This window comes from Amyelois transitella, chromosome 17 (assembly GCF_032362555.1).
Source record: "Amyelois transitella isolate CPQ chromosome 17, ilAmyTran1.1, whole genome shotgun sequence".
Taxonomy (NCBI): Eukaryota; Metazoa; Arthropoda; class Insecta; order Lepidoptera; family Pyralidae; genus Amyelois; species Amyelois transitella.
Window position 1 is genome coordinate 1197962 of NC_083520.1, and position 22014 is coordinate 1219975.

At 35.5% G+C, this 22014-nt stretch overlaps 1 protein-coding gene across 5 annotated transcripts in view; it reads right to left on the reverse strand.

The window, feature by feature from the left end:
• LOC106134576 (Ig-like and fibronectin type-III domain-containing protein 1) overlaps positions 1-22014 on the reverse strand; it is a 143507-nt gene that overhangs the window by 76225 nt on the left and 45268 nt on the right. For 3 of the 5 annotated variants that reach the window (XM_013334680.2, XM_013334671.2, XM_013334664.2), the window contains exon 2: positions 19153-19187. The exons of 1 other annotated variant lie outside the window; for it this stretch is intronic. The gene's annotated coding sequence lies outside the window, so the exon portion shown is untranslated. Of the gene's footprint in view, positions 1-15250; positions 15313-19152; positions 19188-22014 lie in introns of those variants that run through there. One more of the 5 variants, XM_060949027.1, reaches the window with a different exon arrangement.

Below are 22014 nucleotides of genomic sequence, written 5' to 3' on the forward strand. Positions count from 1 at the left end.
GTTCTACGAATTGAATGTGGGAAGGGTTAAAATTACCCGCATTCGTGAGGTTTTTTTTTAACTGATTCAATGTAATCTCTGAATTTATAATGGCTGTTTTGTTTTTTTTTTTTTACACGAATTTCATTTGAAGTCGTCGAGGTTTTAGATTAAAAATCGAACGATATTTATTTTTGAAAAAGATTGTTTTTTTCTTGTATGACACTTTTGTAAAGGTTTATATTTTATTTAAGGTTAATATTTTCTTATTTATATGTATAATATTTGAATCGATTACTCTAAAAAGGTTAATATAGGCTTAACGATTTTTAAAAGTCATCTAAACATTTATTTTTATATTTGCGCTTTCGATAGGTTATGCAAAGTAATTTTTAGTATAACCGGGACTTTTCACATGCTTAATCTTGAATATTTGCAGAGTACCTAAGCAATGCAATGAGCTAGTATACACACGTTTTGTCATACAACCTTATTTTGACATCGTGTTCAATACGCCTAGTTTCCCGGCACAAATCGAAAAAAGAATAGGACCACTCCATCTCTTTCTCTCTGTATGTGTGTATGTATGCTTAGATCTTTAAAACTACACGACTTTTTTTTAAATAGATAGAGTGATACAAGAGGAAGGTTTATGTGTATAAATGCCGCGCGAAGCCGGGGCGGGTCGCTAGTTAGCTATAAGTTAAGGATAAGTTTTTGCTTAACAAAAAGCAGGAATATACTGCTTGAGGCGAGTTTCAGTAGAAACTTTAGACTTTGGCGATGCAATATCGATTCAGGGATGCAGTTTTTTACCAGAAATAATATCGGAAAACACTGTGCCGTGTGGTTCCCGGCACCAATAAAAAAAAGAATAGTACCACTCCATCTATTTCCCATGGATGTCGTTACAGACGACTAAGGTATAGGCTTATAAGCTTCTTAAACTTAACTTCTTTTAGGAGATGGGCTGGCTCTCGTTACTATTTGATGATCTCAATTCTATCATTGAGCCAAACAGCTGAACGTGGCCTATCAGTCTTTTAAGACTGCCGGCTCTGTCTACCCCGCAAGGGCTGATGAAGCCAAACGGCTGAACGTGGCCTACGTTCAGCCGTTTGGCTTAATGATAGAATTGAGATTTTGATAAATAATACACTCCATACTATAAAGTCAGCCTATTTTACCACGGATTTTGTTCCTGCTTCAAATGTGGAAATGATGTATTTTTGAGAAAGTTTTACATCTATAAATACTTAACTAATACTTCGTGTAGCTAACTTACCCCCATCCAGTATATATAATTCCTCCTGAGGGCGGTACCAACGATAATAATAATGATACAATTTTCAAACAAATTTTGACGCGAGGTCAAAGTGATTTGTCAATTAAAAAAATAACCAAAACACATAACACTTTTATTTCTAGGCAATCGGTTAAAACGATTCTGTTCAAGCAAACTCGATAAGGATAAAATCTGAATTTTATTCGCTCGATTTGCGGCTCTTTGTCTTTTTAGGAAACAAAATTGCATTTTATACGACACATGTATCTATATCGTAGGGTTGACACGTTTTGAAAGAAGTTTTTTTGTTTGTTTGTTTGAAATATCTTTTTTGCATAGAAATTTACACAGTAACAAGAAAATAGTACATAGTTATAAAAGAAACCAATCACTTGCAATGGCGGACTTATCCCATGTAGGGATCTCTTCCAGTCAACCGGCAAACAATAAAGGAACTAGATAATTCAGTACAAAGTAGTAATACCTATCCACTAAATATATATGTATAAACTTATTAATAAATAAATAAATTGGATACAAGGTATCACATATTGACGTCACATTACTTAAATCTAATTATAACTACTACTGCTTCCAAGGCGCATGTGTAGAAGAAGCGGCGGAACAAACTACACTGATATGGAGTGGTTCTATTTTATAGTGCCGGAAACCACATGTTGTGAAAAGGTGGACTGTATAATTATGATGAAATACAATCTGTTATTATGAAATGATAACACATAAGCGGTCGAATAGGTAATATTTGCTTTGTACTAGAATTTTATTTGAAGTGAGTGACAAGACATAATACAAAAGAAAATGAACTTAAAAAGGTTGTAATAAAAAATAGTTCACAACACCACACGTAACGTAAACTCGATAAAGAGGGAAGAGAGAGAGAGGGAGAGGAATAATTCGAAATTTATTATTAGTTTGTTGCCGAATGTTGTTCTTGCGATGAGGGCAAATATCATTGGAAAACATACACGTTCATTCTACTGGATCATGATCAAGTTTAGGTTCGCTGCAAAGGCTGCAGAGGGCAGGCGAGGGTCGATTCATGTAAAAAATTGACTCACTGAAACCCAGACCATGGGCTCTACTCCAGGCATATAGATTAGAGAGCAATCGGTTTCATTTCATTAAAGAACTTTATTTCCTCATAAAGAATTAACAATTCACTTACTGAGAAACTAACAATGTACATCATAATTATAGCAAGACAGCGAGCGTATATAAAACAAAAAAAAAAGAGAGAGAAACAAAATATATTTTTTTTATTGTATAACAAAACTAGCGACCGGCTTCGCACGGGTGCAAAATTATAAATGTTATTATACATAAAAACCTTCCTCTTGAATCACTCTACCTGTTACAAAAATACGCATCAAAATCCGTTGCGTAATTTTAAAGATTTAAGCATACAGACAAACAGACTAAAATAGCGACTTTGTTTTATACTATGTAGTGATCTGCTACAGCGACAACCCTAGAGCTGTGGTTAGGAACTATTTGCGTCGGGTAACGATACAGTAATGCACTTTTGTTTTTTTTTCGCGACACAGATTAAAAAGTTTTTTAGCGCGGGACTTTTTAAACCCGAAGCAATTTTGGTTTTTCAATTTACTGCGATGGAATACTCTTACGGTCAGAGAGCGAGGAATAAATGTGTGCAAGTCGACCAAGGGAGAAGGGATAGACTTAAGATTATTGTTCAGTCGGTCTCTGTTCTGAATTGGTAATTTTGGCTTTTAAATTCAAAGGAGAGTTTGAAACAAGTTTAATTATTTTAAAAAACACTTATCTGGTTTGTGAGAGTACCTATCACATATCTTTTTTTGTAAAAAAAAACGGGATAATTTTCCAGCCTCTCAAAAATAAGACACATGCAAAATAATAATTTAATAGGTTAATAACTATTGAATTTACAACAATTACTGTTGGCTCTGTCTTCCCCGCAAGGGGTATAGACGTGATTATATGTACGTATGTATGTTTACAGTTAAGTTAAGTGTAGTTTGTTCCGCCTCTTTGGAAGCGGTAGTAGTTATAATTAGATTTAAGTTATGTGACGTCAATAAGTGATACCTTGTATCCAATTTTGAAAATAAATCTATTCTATTCTACACCAATTTTGTATGATTAATCCGTTTATTCTTTTTAATGGTTATTGCTGAGTAATTGTTATGATTTATGCATTTATGTTGTTGTTTTTCCAACTCTAATTGCCAGCGCCTGTCGGAATGTATAAAAAGTTGATGTTGTTAAACAAATTTGCGTTATATTTTTCGTTCTGTCTCTTTCAAATTACACAAATATGTAAGAGATGGAGGGAACAGAAAAAGGAAATTTTTCTCGTCTAAAATTTGGTTAAAGTGGCTGTTTTTTTTGTTATTATATTGTTGGTTATACTAAACAATGACACGGGATGATTTTTGTGTGAATTTCTTGTGTTTGTCTCATAATTCCTCCAGGAGATGAATTTCTCTGATTTAGAGAAAGAGAAAGTTCCGTGTGGTTCCCGGCACCAATACAAAAAAGAATAGGACCACTCCATCTCTTTTCCATGGATGTCGTTAAAGGCGACTAAGGGATAGGCTTACAAACTTGGGATTCTCATTTAGACAATGCGCTAGCAACCTGTCACTATTTGAATCTCAATTCTGTCATTAAGCCAAATAGCTGAACGTGGCCATTTAGTCTTTTCAAGACTGTTGGCTCTGTATGCCCCGCAAGGGATATAGACGTGACCATATGTATGTATGTAGAGAAAGAAAGAGTACTGCTACAGTTAAATAACTTAAAATCTTCAACTTAACTAATTAATTTAAATTACTTAGTTAAGTTGAAGAATTTAATTGCTTTTTTATTGTATTTTTTTCAATTAATTTGTAATTAATTGAAACAAAACAAAATACTATATATTAAATGAAATGACAAGCAGTTTGGCACATTAGTAAAACGTTATTCCTTCAGTTGCCGCTTACGACATCCCGAGAAGCCCCCGTCTTTAGTGCCAAACCGTACGGCAATCATTCGCCTCTAATTTTCGCTCGTAATTTCACTCAAATTGGTAGACATTTAATCTACCGCGGACAATGAGTATTAAAACCTTTTATAGCACAAAGGATTGTTCCAATAAAAAGGGGATTCCCTATTGGCCATAAATTGCGGAGTCCTGTGGGACTCCGGGCTGTCCGAGATGTCACAAAGAGCTCCAAGGTTTAGGTGTAAGATTACGTATAAAAAGATGCCGTATAAAAACGAAAATGTGCTTAAATGTGCTTAAAACTGTGTCATATTTTCATGTAAGAAAAATATGTATGTAGCTCTTGTTTTGACGGAGTGGTCCTATTCTTTTTGGTATTGGTGCCGGGAACCACACGGCACACATTATATTTAGTAAATATAATATAATAGCTGTGCCCGCGACTTCGTCCGCGTGGAATAGTTGTTTTGGGCATCATTGAAGGCCCTCAAGGATGAATAATTTATCCCCGTTTTTTTAACATTTTCCATTATATCTTTGCTCCTTATAGTTGCAGCGTGATGTTATATAACCTAAAGCCTTCCTCGATAAATGGTCTATTCGACGCAAAAATATTTTTTCAATTCATACCAGTAGTTCCTGAGATTAGCGCGTGCAAGCAAACAAAATCTTCAGCTTTATAATATTAGTATAGATTTAATACATTTGATTATGCAGGGACTGCGCTAATGATAAATGTAATATTAAATGTAATCATCTTTTTTTTATAAGTAGTTTTAGTTTGTAAACATTAGGTCATTTAGATATTGTTTTACTTTTGGGTAATAGTAAAATGGGTAACGGTGGGTAAAATGGGTGCCGTGTGGTTCCCGGCACCAATACAAAAAAGAATAGGACCATTCCATCTCTTTCCCATGGATGTCGTAAAAGGCGACTAAGGGATAGGCTTACAAACTTGGGATTCATTATTAGGCGATGCGCTAGCAACCTGTCACTATTTGAATCTCAATTCTATCATTAAGCCAAATAGCTGAACGTGGCCATTCAGTCTTTTCAAGACTGTTGACTCTGTCTACCCCGCTAGGGATATAGACGTGACCATATGTATGTAAAATGGGTAATAATTTGTATTGGTGCCGTGTGATTCCCGGCACCAATACCAATTAAAAAAAAAACGCTTTTATTGCTAATCGAACTAAAAAATAGAAAATTAATACATTTCACTAAATATATGTATTTAAGGACAAAAAAAAACACATTATTTATTTGTATCCAACCACAATTGTACAAAACACAATCGGTATCACACAAAAGACACATTACTGACGTTCTGTTCGTGTAAAAAGATAATGAAATTTCGTTATCACAAGAGTTTTGGGGTAGCGAACAAAAAACAACTTTCTAAGCAAAAACAAATGTTGACAAAAAGTTTAGTTTTCGAGGTCTCATCTATAGACAGTGACAAATAGATACAAAAAGATAGATATCTCTTGCAAATTTATAAAACGAAAAACATACTGGATTTATATTTCAATTTAAACAATACATAGGTACATACAATCACGTCCATATGCCTTGCGAGGTAGACAGAGCCAACAGTCTTGAAAATACTGAAAGGTTACGCTTCTTTTCGGATTCTTACATTTATGCGAAGGGCTAGCAACCTGTCATTATTTGAATCTCAATTCTATCATTAAGCCAAACAGCTGAACGTGGCCTTTCAATCTTTTGATGACTGTTCGCTCTGTCTACCCCGCAAGGGATATAGACGTGATTATATGTTATTTTATGTATGTCAAAAATTTTAACTTTGTTTGTTTGTCTGTACCAGCTAATCTTCATAAGTATTGAACGGATCATGAAAATTATTTCACCGTTAAAAGATACATTCTCTGCGTGTGCCGTAAGACTGTATGTATCGCGTCACGGGCAAAACTGGTAATACATTGTTTTATCGATAAATCGTGTTAGCAACGTGTGATCACCTTAATAAGGTTTAAGTTACAGAATTGTACAGTTTTGACGAGGGTACAACGTCGGATACACGTAACACGAGGTTTAATCACGTCAAATTGTTCGCGAGTTGAACATTACTTTTTTGCTGACCAATGTTCCTGGATCGATGTAGCTAAGCGTATATCACTATAACATAAGTCCGCCATTGCAAGTGATTTGTTTCTTGTATAACTATTATCATACTATTATCTTGTTACTGTGTAAATTTCTATGCAATAAAGATATTACAAACAAACAAACGTAAATGCGAAAGTCTGTCTGTTTCGCTTTGACAGCCAACCCGCTGGACTGATACGAATGAAATTTGGTATGCGTATAGTCAAATAGAGGTTGATAATGATAACTCATTTCTGTTTTATTGAATGCAAATTTTCACGGCATCATTTTACGAAAATGTAATCCTCCTCAAAGGCGCCATTTTATACCGGCGCGCGAATGAAAGAGTTCATTATTTAACTAAAAGTTGGAATGGGCAAAATTACTCTTTTCAACGCGCTGAAAACAATGTATTTAACTTTTTTTCCAGTATTGTCGGGAGATTGTTGCTTAAATCATGCCCTTTTGTGGGTAATGTAATTTTTTATTTTTATCGTTGTTATGTTGTTTCTAGATAAAGCGATTTCTTTTTTCAGAATGAAAGATACCTTATTGATTGTGAGTACTTACACATACTTATATATTTGCAAGCATGAGACATAGTATGATAATCAGCTTCCGTGGCAAGGCACGCGCGCCGCTGATATATCGCGCGTAAAACTATCACTGTTCGGCTTTTTATTACGACGTGAAAAGGGATACATACATACATATGGTCACGTCTATGTCCCTCGCGGGATAGACAGAGCCAACAGTCTTGAAAAGACTGAATGGCCACGTTCAGCTATAATTATAGAATAGGGTACCGGACAACTTTTCAGATTGTGTTTAAAAATAATCTTTATTTATTTATATATCCATAAAAAATATTATTTTAAATAAATAAATCATTTGGAGTATTAAAAAACGTCAAAAACATAATTTATTTAAAATTGCCGCGAAAACAGCACTTTACGTCAATTCAGATCGCGTGACGTCATATGTTTAGAAAACAAGCCTTATTACAAGTGATCAGTGCTTGGATAATTAAAGTATTTTCTCGCAGATCTAGAAACATGCAAAACCCATAATAATGTAACCTTTAAAATCATAAAAAAAAACATATGTGAAAATAACTTTGTAAGCAATGAAACTAGTTTTAGGTTATGTTTTCGTTTGTTATTTTTTCAATAATTTCTGTTGTTAAGATAAACAAAAAGAGGTTGAAATACTTACACAAATGTTTTCACATTGCGAAATTCAGCAAAATAAAAGTCGGTATTAGTGGCAAAGAAACTGCCGACCATGAAAATATCAATCTTTTGAGAGATTTCTATTGTCGGCTTTATTAACCTTGTTCCATGATAAAAGCTTGATATAGGCGGCTTCAAGCACTTGCGACAACTTCTGTTATGAGTAAAGTCCTTCAATTCTTAACTAATTACAATTAAATATTTTTAGAAAAATGCTAATAAATCGTAGAATAACTCGAAATAACATACAAAGCAGTGTTGTTTACTTATCACTTCTGAGGTATGACGTCACCCACTGTGATTGGTGTTTGGGTTCTTACGCTGCACAGATAAAAAATATTGGATTTTTGCAACTTTATTTATTGATTTAAAATTATAAATCATTGTTATTTCTTAAAAATCTTTACTAAGTGATGTTCTTGTATAAAAAACTTTATTTTAAAACACAACTTAGATTTTTTTTCGATTACTGTCCGGTACCCTATTGAGATTCAAATAGTGACAGGTTGCTAGCCCATCGCCTAAAAAAGAATCCCAAGTTTGTAAGCATATCCCTTAGTCGCCTTTTACGACATCCATGGGAAAGAGATGGAGTGGTCCTATTCTATTTTGTATTGGTCCTATTCTATTTTGTATTGGTGCCGGGAACCACACGGCAAAAGGGATAGCGATAGCAATTACCTGAAAGTGGGCGTCCTCTGCGCGTTTTGTCTGAAAATGTTATTAGGAGGAGCATTAAGCCCTTACTTAAAAAGTCTTGCTGTGACGCCTTGCAGCGAGGCACGCATGACACCGTTTTCATCGCGCGAAAAACTATTGCTGTCCCGTTTCACATACCTACATACATACATATGGTCACGTCTATATTCCTTGCGGGGTAGACAGAGCCAACAGTCTTGAAAAAGAATGTATGGCCACGTTCACCTATTTGGTTAAACGATAGAATTGAGATTCAACTAGTGACAGGTTGCTAGCCCATCGCCTAAAAAAGAATCCCAAGTTTGTTAGTCTATCCCTTAGTCTCCTTTTATGACATCCATGAGAAAGAGATGGAGTGGTCCTATTCTTTTTTGTATTGGTGCCGGGAACCACACGGCAGTCCCGTTTCACGTCATAATAAAAAGCGAAACAGCTATAGCTTTTTTGGCTCTGTCTACCTAGCAAGGGATATAGACGTGACTAAATGTATATTTGTACCTACATTGCAATAAATTAAAAGCATCTAGCGAATATGCTCATGCTGGTAAATCGCAAAAAAGACGGCGAATGCACTATTGACCAGACAAAAAAAAATGTGTTAAATCGGGACGTAATGGAAATTTAAAATTCCGATTGAAACGGACACGAGCGAATCAGTGTCCGATAGGAAATAGTAAAAAGTATTTGGAACAAAAGGAGTGAGAGTCCTTGCTGGGGTGGTCGTATGTTTACAAGGTGGCCCGAAATTAATTTTGGCTTTTAATTTGGAAACGGCTTTAGTTCATAAATTAACTTTTACATTTTAAACAGTGGAAAGACGTAGTCTCTGCCTACCCCTCCGGGAAGAAGGCGTGATTTTAGGTTTGTATGTATTTCAAACAGATTTACAAAATATTAACTAAAGGACTCTTTCTGTAATTTTATATATTTATATATCATATTTTTTTTATTTTCTGGGTAGTATCAAGATCGAGGATAAGTCAGGTAATTAAAAGAATCACTCCGCTGGCGGTTCCGTGGAGAGCGGCCGACCTGAGGCTGCCGTGTGGTTTTAGTGGTTCTAGCCCCCATAACCCGTCCGGGTTAACGAAAGTCTTCGTATTGAAATAATTAGTTTTACATTCATGTTTTTTAATGTAGACAATGTGCATTCGTCCACGATTTAGATTTTAGAGATCTATATTTGTAAATTGACATACATACACATACATTAGGGTGTCCCAAAAAAATCAAAGTTGTTTTTTTTTAACGCATACCCTCTTATTTTGTTCGAATGATGTCAAAACTACCGTATATAAAATTTCATCTACTTAGAACCACGGCAACCCGTGCCGACTTACATCGGGAAATGTGGGTACTTGTTTACTAGGCGCGCGGCAGCGAGCGTACCGACATTCATGTGATTACTTGTTTGTTTTATGAGTGAACGCATTGTTTTCTTTCAACCAAGATGTCGGTGGAGTTACGCAGTTCAAAAAAGGATATTTTCTTAATAGGGAACGTAAAACATCAAATTACTGGTTCAAAACTTCCCTCAAATGGACAAATGCTCGCAGTTCTATTCTACAATATTCGTGAAGTAAATTTAAGTGTGAATGAAAGTGCAAATCTAGCTATTCGTGAGTGCATTATTTATTGGGAAAAGGCACGTATTCCAACTAAATCTTTTCCTAACTGCGTTAAGAAATTAGTTAATTTATACCAAGTTTGGAGGGATTTACAAAAAAATTCTAAAAAGACGCAAAATGTGTTTCAGCAGCGTCGACAAGATTTTGTTACGAACTTAGACAACTTATTTGATATTGCACATGCCGATGCGCTTCAATTAATAAAGATTGACGAAGATAGGATCTTCTTCCAGCGACAGAGAGAGCCAGGTCGGCCTGGTCACTTAGCTGGAGTAGACAAAAAACTGACCGAAAAAGAAGAAAAGGCGCGAGTTAGGAGCATTGAAGAGCAAAAACGGCGTGCTAAACACTTTTCAACTCTGTTGCCTTCAACTTCATCTCATGTTCCTTAAGAAGATTCATCATCTGATTCTGAAAAAAAAAGTACACAAGAAATAATTCGTATATCCGTTGAGAGCACACGACCCGAGTCTAATATTTCTAAAAGGAAAAGTTTCATAACTCCAAAATTGATTGCTGCATTAGATCGGTGTCAGATAAGTATGAGGAATTCTGTTTATATAATACAAGCAACAATTGAAGCTCTTGGGCATAACATTGACGAATTTCTAATAAGTAAGTCAACAATCAAAGAGTTCGTACGGAAAAGCGAACAGAGCGCGCAGAAGTAATTAAAGTTGATTTCCAGAACAAGGTACCAGATACTGTAACCGTCCACTGGGATGGGAAGCATGGGCAGCATTTGCGTGAATCTAAAGCGGGCAACACCGCTTTAGATTCACGCAAATGTAAAGAAGAACGTCTTCCGATACTTTTTACATATGATGATAAAGAACAACCACTTGCAGTACCTAAATAGGAAAACTCTTCAGGTCGTGAACAGGCAGAAGCTGTTTGGAATGCTCTTTTAGACTGGAATCTTGAAGACAAAGTGCAGATGCTGTGCTGTGATACTACTGCTTCAAACACAGGTCGCATTAATGGCGCCTGTATGCTCCTGGAACAGAAATAAGACAGGGAAATGCTTATATTTGCATGTCGCCATCATGTATACGAATTTGTATTGAAAGGCGTATTCGAAACTAAATCAACCAAATTACGACGAGCCCTGACATCCAATTGTTCAAAAAATCATATATGTATGTGATCCGTTTGAAGTTCCACACTCTTATAACCGTCGAACGTCGAGTATAAAATAACATGATTGATTTAAACTGATATAATAATCGCCCGTCTGAGTTGAGTACTCTCCGTCTCATCTGAGCGTGTTCCCAGTTACACCCTCCGCCATTTCTTATGCATTTTAACTTCGTCAAGTCTGCGAATCAAAAGTGATACAAAGTGGTTCGCAAAGATCGTTTACGAAGGTGGACTAAAGGATTCAATAGTTTCAATTTGCCACAAAAAGTTCGCAAAGATCGTTTACGAAGATGGACTAAAGGATTCAATCGTTTCAGTTCCAAATGTCATAAATCAAAGTCCGAACTAATAAACCGATTGTCGTACATAGTGAAAACCCAATTAACCGAGCGATTCAGAGCTATCTGAATATTGGGATATCCGAGTATCGATACGACATCGTAACGTAATGCCACTCGATTTGGCAGTCTGTTTGCACTCCACTAATCGATATATGTTCATACACACATACATAAACTCACGCCTCTTTCCCGGAGGGGTAGTCAGAGACTACCTCTTTCCACTTGCCACGATCCCTGCATACTTCCTTTGCTTCATCCACATTCATAACTCTCTTCATGCAAGCTCGGCGGTTTCGGGCACTTTTGACCTGACCCTTCACCAGGACGTCCTTAATTTGATCAAGATATGTTCGTCTAGGTCTTCCCACCCCGACCTTTCCCTCCACACTCTCCTTGTATATCTGCTTAGTCAACCTGTTTTCATTCATCCTCTCCACATGACCGAACCATCTCAACATACCCTTTCGATATATGTTCATTGTGTTAGATTCACAGAAATCTGAATGATTATGAGTTTCTTTGTTAGACATATTAACACGTCTATGTTTCTTGTGGGGTAGACGGAGTCAACAGACTTTGAAAAACCTGGAAGGTCACGTTCGGCTGTATGGATATTTTAGGCGATGGGCTAGCAAACTGTTACTATCTAAATTTCAAATTCTGTTTTTTTTAGTTAATTAGGTATAACAAACAATTTTAAAATAAAACAAATATACAATTTAAAATTAAGATATATATTTAAATGTAAAAATCAAAGTAAATTCCATCAGTGGACAATACAGTTGAACATGACTATTCATTCTTATCGAGATTATTGGCTCTAGATGTCCTGTAAGTAATAAAAGATTTATTTGTGTTAATTACTAGCTTTTCCCGGTAACAATTCCTGTATTTCCCTAATGAACATTCCATATATACATATAGTCACGTCTATATCCCTTGCGGGATAGACAGAGCCAACATTGAAAAGACTGATAGGCCACGTTCAACTTTTTGACTTGATGATAGAAATGAGATTCAAATAGTGAGAGGTTGCTAGCCCATCGCCTAAAAGAAGTCCCAAGTTTATACAGGGTGACTTTTAATTCAACTGCATAAATTTAACTGTTAAGTGTACTCATCTACAGGATATTTGAAAACGTTAAAAGAAAATATCCCACGGCAGCGTAACCCCGGGCCGAAGCTAGCGAAGATAAAGGAGTCGCAATAATTCGATCAGCTGTTAGCGATTCAATACGTTCGATCAAAGGACCTTGCCTGCCCTTACAGGGCCTGTCAGTGCCTTCCTACGAGTCAGCAAGGTCGCCTGCGTGACTTCGTATAAATTATACATTGTTTTAGTACCTATTAATTTAAATTGAGGATAATCAAAATGATTATGATTTTTTTAACCTTTGACTGGCTTTTACAATTTGCACGGGATGAGATTTTACTCTTTGTTTTTCTACGTCATCAGACCCCCACCATGACGCATTAAAACAATATTTTTTGGCTGCAGAAATAAATTTCGTTCCTACCATAAGGTGGCATACTTCCCTAAGTCGCTCATAAACTTATTTACATAATATATTTAAGATCAACGCAGTCACGACATCATGGGGTCAACGCCCCCTCAGCAATTTTTATCAACAATAAAAGATGACCTTTACTAGAACTGGTCCGAGGTTAGGGACCCATTGATTCGTTATTTGAAATTCAAAATAGTTTTATTTTTTTTTATTTGCAATATACATAGGTACCTATGTAATGTTTGCATCAAGTTTGTTTTTATTGCAGTTTTTTATACGTACATAAATACGTATAGTCACGTCTTTATCCCTTACGCGGTAGACAGAGCCAACAGCTTCACATAGACTGAAAGTTCAGCTGTATGACTTAAAGATGGAATTGAGATTCAAATAGTGACAGGTTGCTAGCCCATCGCCTTCAAGAGGAATTATATGTATGTACTAGCTGTGCCCGCGACTTCGTCCGCGTGGAATAGTTATTTTGGGCATCATATTTATTTTTGCAAACATCCTCCTCGGCTTTGGCTTGGGGCGGTCAGGCGGTCACGCGTATTAGAAAGAACGCTGGTTCGCCGTATTAAATGTTTCGCTGCAAATTGCTTATAACGACTATATCTCAAAACCTATTCGTCTGATTTATATACTGAATTAAAGAAAATTGGTTTCAAAATAACTTATGTTTATAATGAAAAAATAATCTTAAAAAATGAACATAAAAGTGATTATTGTAAGTAAACCTTAAGAGATAGATAGCTCTCGCGGACTTTTTTGTGGCAAAAAATGAGTACTTCACATCTTTAGTACATTGTTTTACTATATCTTTGTTGGTTAGCGCAGCGTTCGCGTGGAAAGCTCGCAGATGGCCGACTCATTCAACTTTCACCTGCATTGTTGACGTTTCCAGTAGGAAATTCGGGATAAAATGTAGCCTATAGCCTTCCTCGATAAATAGACTATCTAACAGTGAAAGAATTATTCTAATCGGTTCAGTAGTTTCTGAGATTAGCGCGTTTAAACAAACAAACAAACAAACAAAACAAACTCTTCAGCTTTATAATATTAGTATAGATATTGCATGTCCACGAGATATTTTTAAGTTAGAGTAAGAGAAAAGTGTTATAATAATTGATTTATGTGGCTTTAAAAAATATTATAAAGTAAAGACCCCCTTTTGTCAATGTCTGTATGTAGGTATATGTGTATCTCGGAAAGTTGTGGACGGATTTTGTTCTCGTTTGAAATGCTTGTAACGGGTTTTTTGAGGAAGGTTTTATATCTTAAAATGCTACCCTATGCCCTTCAAAAAGATTTAGACATTTATCCATAGCCGTCAAACAACAATAAAAAAAAAATATACGGTAAGTACTTAATCATAAGGTAAATGTGTCTAACTAAATAAAAAAAAAATCATTTAATTTTTTTTCCTAAAAAAGATGTGTTAATAATTACCAGTGTTGCAAATTTTAACATCTACTTGACAAACCAAGACATTTATATTTGACCTTGGCTTTGAAACCATACATTATTATGATAATAACAAAGAGTCAAAAGCGAGAACGAGTGTTGGACTAACACAAAAGACACACAAACACAAAAACACACATTAGCGAGGACACAAATATGTATGACCTTCAAACATTTTGTACCTATAATTACCTACGTTTGACCACATCTGCATGCATAAATATTTGCTTAATTAATTAGGTATTATTTGACAAAAGCATAATTATATTTGCTGTTTAAAAATGTAAATAAACTATTGTTTATTACCTGCCGTGTTTAATTCCTTTATGGTTTTGTAGTTAAAAGTCATGCATACATCAAGTAGTGCACGTGTTCAGTCTTAAAGCGTCGTGTGGTATTTTATATTTTAGAAAAGGTTCACCCTTTTTTCCGTCTGATCCTGTCCGATTTAAAAAGGCCCTATAACTTTAACGTTTATAAAAAATAAAAAACAAATAAATACTAATTACAATAATAATGATTTCATTTTTTTTATAATTTAATCCTTATTACTTATATTTTAAATGCTAAACTAAGTTTAAGTTATGGCGACATCTCTACACTACAAAGTATTTGTTTATTTGTTTGTTTCATAGTCGCGCGTTATCTAATGAACAATCTTCTTGAAATTTTGCATATTTATATTAAGGAGTCTGGTGACAGACATGGGTAATTTTCATATAGTTACAAATGAATTTGTTAAAAATTTAAATCAAAAAAGTTCCCATTTGATTTGCCAAGAACCTGTATTTTTATGTAGGAAGCGCTAAATTCGCGCGTTTGAAGCTGTAGATAAACTCTAGTATATTTTTAAACAGTAGAAGTTTTCTTTACTTATTCTCTGTCGATGAAATGGCCGGATAACATCGACATCTTCCTCAGTGGTAAGCAGAATTTCCTCTCCTAGAAAAAACATAAATTCATATAGTTACGTCTAAATCCCTTTGCGGGATAGACAGAGTCGACTGTTTCGAAAAAACTGAAAGGCCACTTTCAGTTATATGACTTCATGATGAAATTGAGATTCAAATAGTGACAGGTTGCTAAGAAATCGCCTACAAGAGGAATCCCAAGTATATAAGCCTATCCCTTAGTCACCTCATCCATTAGAAAGATATAAAGTGGTTCTATTTTCAAGTGACAGAAACCAAACGGCCTAGAACAAAACAGAATTGAAGTGCATCCTAATCGAATCGCGTAATAATTGTGCTTCAATATAAATTTAAAATACACATATTTTACATCAGTACCTGAGAGGTGTTAGTGTTGTAAGTTGTAACAGTTTTCTATCGATAAAATGGCTGAATGTAAAATGACAGTCAGCAAATATTTATTCTAGTTTTGTGTGGCTAGAATAGATATTATTCAACTTTGTCCTAAACATCTAACTAATTGATCGGTAGACTGACTTTATTTTATCTATATAGGAAACTAATTCAAGTCTGTGAAAACTAAAAGTATGTTTGTTTAGTTTAATGCAATATTTTTTGTTATTATGTCGTGTGATTCCCGGCACTAATATAAAAAAGAATAGGACCACTTTATCTCTTTCCCATGGATGTCGTAAAAGGCGATTAAGGGATAGGCTTATAAACTTGGGATCCGGGAGCGATGGGCTAGCAACCTGACACTTTTTGAATCTCAATTCAATCATTGACCCCCTACAGCTCAACGTGGCCTGTCACTCTTTTTAAGACTGCTGGCACTGTCTGCCCCGCAGGGTATGTAGATTTGACTATATGTATGTATGCTTTTTTGTTATTAGGTACAATACAAACCAAAAATAATTGAACATCACATGTCAAATCTATTCCAATAAAACTATCACACCATTAACATTTTCTTACGATAAATAAATATCGATACTAGAATTATCGATAGTTTAGCAACACTATAGATTCCATTCTGTGCTAAGGCCGCTAAAACTGGTTGTATCATCTTCTATTTGTCGGCCATATTTGATTCGTTGAGGTCTCACGACGTGTTTGATATGCGATCAATTGACTCTCAATTAAGGCTATTTGCTGTTTTGTTTCCTTAGGATTTACGATATAAATCTGACATGAGACAATTTTTGACAAGCAAGTAGCTTTTTTTAGCTTCGCATCTATGTATATGCCACCGGAAAATAACAAGAAATGCAAATTTATAAATTTCCTAACACAACTAAAAACAGGCAAGGATTTTCGTGTAAATTTCCTGAAAAAAGCCTAAATTATTTCCGAAGTGAATCAAGCTATCTCTGTGGCAAATTGCGTCAAATTCGATCTAGCAGTTATTGTATGAGTTTATTCGTTGCAAACGTTATCATCTTTTTTATAACTAATATATAAGTATGGAAGAGAACGTATTTATGCCATAAGTAAAAAGATTATGAGACATTAAGTAATGAGTCAAAATATCTGTTTGTTCTGTTTGTAATACTTACATTTAACCATAGTTTTTTTTTCATTTAATAAAATATAAATAAATATATACAGGACAAATAACACATATTGAGTTAGCCTCGAAGTAAGTTTAACCATGGTTTAACCATAAAATAAACATCAAAAACTAAAAGTAAGTCAAGTTCATGCATTTTAGTCGACTTAAGATGAAGCAATTAGCGATTAGTATTTGTATAACCACAAACAACTGAGTTAAATAGTCACATACATACGTTTTAAAAAGAATTTGGTTAAGTCCATTGAAAATACAAATCTACTAGTCCAAAAAATGAAACGCCATTAAAATGTTGACCAATTACATAATAAGTGTTATGTCAATGTCACGAGAACAAAATATATGGAGTGGTCGTTAGTTTACAGACATATTTGTATACTTATATGAGTTACTAAAATATACTCGCGGCTCCTTCCGTGTAAAATTAAAATATCGCGTTAGAAAAGTTTAAAAAAACTTCTCTTAGGCACCCTGAGTTAGTTTGTGGATCAGCGGATTTCGATGTATATTGATAATTATGTCAGTAAATCAACCATTTTTTGTCTTTAACGTCCGTTTAAATTTAAACATCGTTTGAAAAGCGTCGTTTTACATGAATGTAAATAATCCCTTTATAGTTTAAAAGCTTATTGAGTTATACTTTATAGTAAACTAGAAATGCCTGCAGCTCCACCCACGTTCAACGAAAAATCCCGTTAGTTTGCTCAAGAGGCGAAATCGGAAAACACTTAAATATTTTGTAGTAGTGCATAAATGCGACTTACTCCATTACCATTTATTTCATTTAATGTCTTTATCCCTTTCGGGGAAGACAGAGCCAACAGTCTTGAAGAGACTGATAGGCCACGTTCAACTGTTTGGCTTTATGATAGAATTGAGATTCAAATAGTGACAGGTTGACTACTCCATAGTTTTCGCTATTCCATGTTCTAACAGCATAGTCACACAATCATGTAAAATTATTTTGTGGTCGACAAGATTCAAGGTTGCGCTAAATGCAAGTGCAAAATGCGTTTAATATTATGCGAACAGGTATGAAATAATTTTACATACATTCATATAGTCACGTCTAATCCCTTATGGGCTAGACAGAGCCAACTGTCTTAAAAGACTGATTGACCACGCTCAGCTGTTTGGCTAGATGATAAATTTGAGGTTCAAATACTGACAGGTTGCTGGCCCATCGCCTAAAAGAAGAATCCCAAGTTTATGGGCCTATCCCTTAGTCGCCTTTTACGACATCCATGGGAAAGCGAAGGAGTGGTCCAATTCTTTTTTTTTATTGGTGCCAGGAACCTCACAGCACTTTTACTTTGTCCTCTATATTTGAAATGAATACTGTCAAGATTATATTTTGTTATATAATATAAGAATTCTTTGTTAAAAACTTTAAGAGCGCTTGTAGACGTCCGTTTTTTTCACCGGATAACGGACCGTGAATAAACGGCTATCCTTGTATACATATTTTTTTTACCGGATGGATGGACTGCCGTCTATATGCGTTAGTTTTGAACTGGTAGTCAGAGATTACACACGTGTGAAATGTCGAATAATAAGAAAAAAAAACTCGTATTGGCCTACTATTTGTACAAGAAGAAACAAAAAGAAATAGAAAAACGTAAAAGGTCATCGTGGGTGCATCCTATATTATTGGAAAGGGAAAAATATGGTGCATTTCAAACTCTTTTTACGCAGTTGGAAGAAGATGAAACTAAATTTTACAATTATTTTCGGATGAAGAAAGAAACCATCATGACCAAAATCATTTTTTTCTTTCTCGGACATCGTTTCAAAACCTTCATTTAACGCAAGACAAATTTCTCTCCAAGCGGCAAAACTCGACTGTCTATTTTTATAGCACTCTTGGGTTTTGTCCCACAGTACAGGCCTATTTTCAACCAAACTTATTAACAATTCCATGTCAATATTACCCATTTTTAAAAGAACGCAGGTAGACGGCACTCAATTAACAGAAAACAAGCAATACGTCCGGCAGCGTCAACACGCACCAATACACTGGCGTGGACGACCGCCATTTCTTACACCGGACCGGTGTCCGTCGCGCCGAGGGGAAGGGGTGGTGCATCCGGCGTAAATTGTTCGCCGGACCGATGTCCGGTGCATGTACACACATTCATTATAATTCATACACCACCGCGAATCCGGCAAAAAACACGGTCCGTTATCCGGTGAAAAAAACGGACGTCTACAAGCGCTCTAAGAGGTATACTTTAACAGTTGTATTATAAACTTGAATAAAAGTAAATGACTGAAATAGGGACAATATTACTTACCGTTATGACTTAGAAGATTACAGCCAAAGGTTTATCTGAAACAATAATTATAAAAATAAATAAATTATCATCTTATTCTTGACTAGCTGTGCACGCAACTTCGTCCGCGTGGAATAGTATTTCGGGCATCATTGAAGCCCTCAAGGATGAATAATTTTCCCCGCTTTTTTCACATTTTCCATTATTTACTCTCCTTATAGTTGCAGCGTGATGTTATATAGCCTAAAGCCTTCCTCGAAAAATGGTTTATTCAACACAAAAATAATTTTTCTATTCGAACCAGTAGTTCCAGAGAAAACGAACAAACAAACTTTTCAGCTTTATAATATAATTTTTTTTTTTTTTTTTTTTTTTTTTTTTTTTTTTTTTTTTTTTTTTTTTTTTTTTGGACAAATTACACTGATTGAGTTAGCCTCGAAGTAAGTTCGACACTTGTGTTACGAGATACTAACTCAACGATACTATATTTTATAATAAATACTTATATAGATAAACATCCAAGACCCAGGACAATCAGAAAAAGTTCTTTTCTCATCATGCCCTGACCGGGATTCGAACCCGGGACCTCCGGTGTCACAGACAAGCGTACTACCGCTGAGCCACAGAGGCCGTTATTATTAGCCGCTATTAGTATAGATGTCAGACCCGGTTGCGTAATAAACCTCTGAGGGAGCCTAGGGTTGGCAAAGTACCATAGGTGAGTTCTTCCGCGACCCTTTAGGTACCCTTACAATCTAAATATAAATAATCACACATCCCTCTCGGGGTAGACAGTGTCAAGAGCCTCAGATTAAAAGGCACAGACAGCACAAGCGATGGAACCTAGTATCAATAAATAATAATGTTTTTTCATTGAAAATAAAAATAAAGAAATCCCCATTTCGTATCATCCTTACTAAAATTATAATTTGCAAAAAAAATTTTCATTTATTTGTTAACTACCTCTTTGCGCGTTATCTACTGATTCTTCTTGATACATAAGGTATCAAGAAGATATATAAGGTATCTATAAGGTATAAGAAGAAGAAGGAGTCTAGAGAAGGATTACTATAGTTTCTATAGTATGGGCGGAGCTATATTCCTTTGAAGGCGGCGCTAAATTCGCGCGAGCGAACGTGTATTCCTTTGTGTGTGGCGCTAACTTAGCGCGGACGGAGTCGCGGGTAAAAGCGAGTATTGCATAAAAATACATGTGAACTGCAACTGCGCAGTTGCATACTACCTAATTATGCACAAATGCACATTATTTCCATAGTTGCATAGCTACAATGCGCATGCGCAGCCATTCCTGCATATTTTTATTCGAATATTAAAAGAATCGAAGATTTTTATCACATTTTATTGTTAACACTTACTGTAGCCCGTGGTTTTGTTTGTTATTGCTGTCTAAGAAATATTCTTTGAGTATTATCACATATCATATAAGTGTATACCGTGTGGATCCCGGAACTTTGGGTGGGACCGCTTTATAGCTTTCCCATAGATATCGTAAATGGCAACTAAGGGAAAGGCTTACAAACTTGGGATTCTTTTTTAGGCGATGGGTTAGCAACCTTTCACTATTTGAATCTCACTTATATCATTAAGCCTAATAGATGAACGTGGCCTATCAGTCTTTTCAAGACTGTTGGATCTGTCTACCCCGCAAGGGATATAGACGTGACCATATGTATGTGTATGTATTAAATACCGTTGACTGCGACTTTCCCAAAAGAAGAATCTTAAGAAATTTCCAAGTACCGAAACACCAGGTCAGACATTATTCAGTTTAATTATTTTAAGAACATACATACCTACATACATATGGTCACGTCTATATCCCTTGCGGGGTCGACAGATCCAACAGTCTTGAAAAGACTGAATGGCCACGTTCAGCTATTTGGCTTAATGATAGAATTGAGATTCAAATAGTGACAGGTTGCTAGCCCATCGCCCAAAAAAGAATCCCAAGTTGGGAACCCTATCCCTTAATCGCCTTTTACGACATCCATGGGAAAGAGATGGAGTGGGCATACTCTTTTTTGTATTGGTGCCGGGAACCACACGGCACATATTTAAAGAACTAAATAACGTATACGTTTTGTTATTTATTATACGATAGCTCGTTAAAGACAATTGGCTGATATGAGAGCCTTATTGCCACATAAATATAAAAATATTTATGGCACATTGAATAAAGATGACCTCGGGCGGGAGAGTCGATTTTTGTTATAGAATCTTCTTGTAAGGTCATTTTAGGATTTTTAAGGAACACAATATATTACACTTGCTTAATGTAAGTAAGTACATATATGTAGTGCCGTGTGATTTCCGGCACTAATATAAAAAAAAGAAAAGGACCATATCACATCGTTCCCACGGATGCCGTAAAAGACGACTACGAGATATGTTAATAACCTTGGGATTCTTCTTTTAGGCGACAGGCTAGCCTATCAGTTTATCAGTCTGTCTAACCCGCAAGAAATATAGACGTGATCATATGAATGAATGAATCAATACCATCACTAAGCTATACAGCTGAACGTGGCCCTTCAGTCTTTTCAGGACTGTTGGCTTCGTTTACTCCGCAAGGGATATAGACGTGATTTAATGGTTGGGTATATTTATACCTACCATCGAAAAAAATGCGTCGGGGGTTGAAAAGTCAAGCAAAGTATTATTAAAAAAAGTATATAGGTATAGTCGCGTTGATTTAATTGCAATAATGTCAGTGGCAGGATTTGAACCTGTGCTTCACGATTTTGTCTTCAGGCACCTTAACCACTCGACCACCGACGCTCTCTAAGCGAGTACGTCAACGGCGCAAAAGATAAAAAAAATAAAATAAAAACAAAATCATTGCATTTGGCAAGTGTGGCAGTG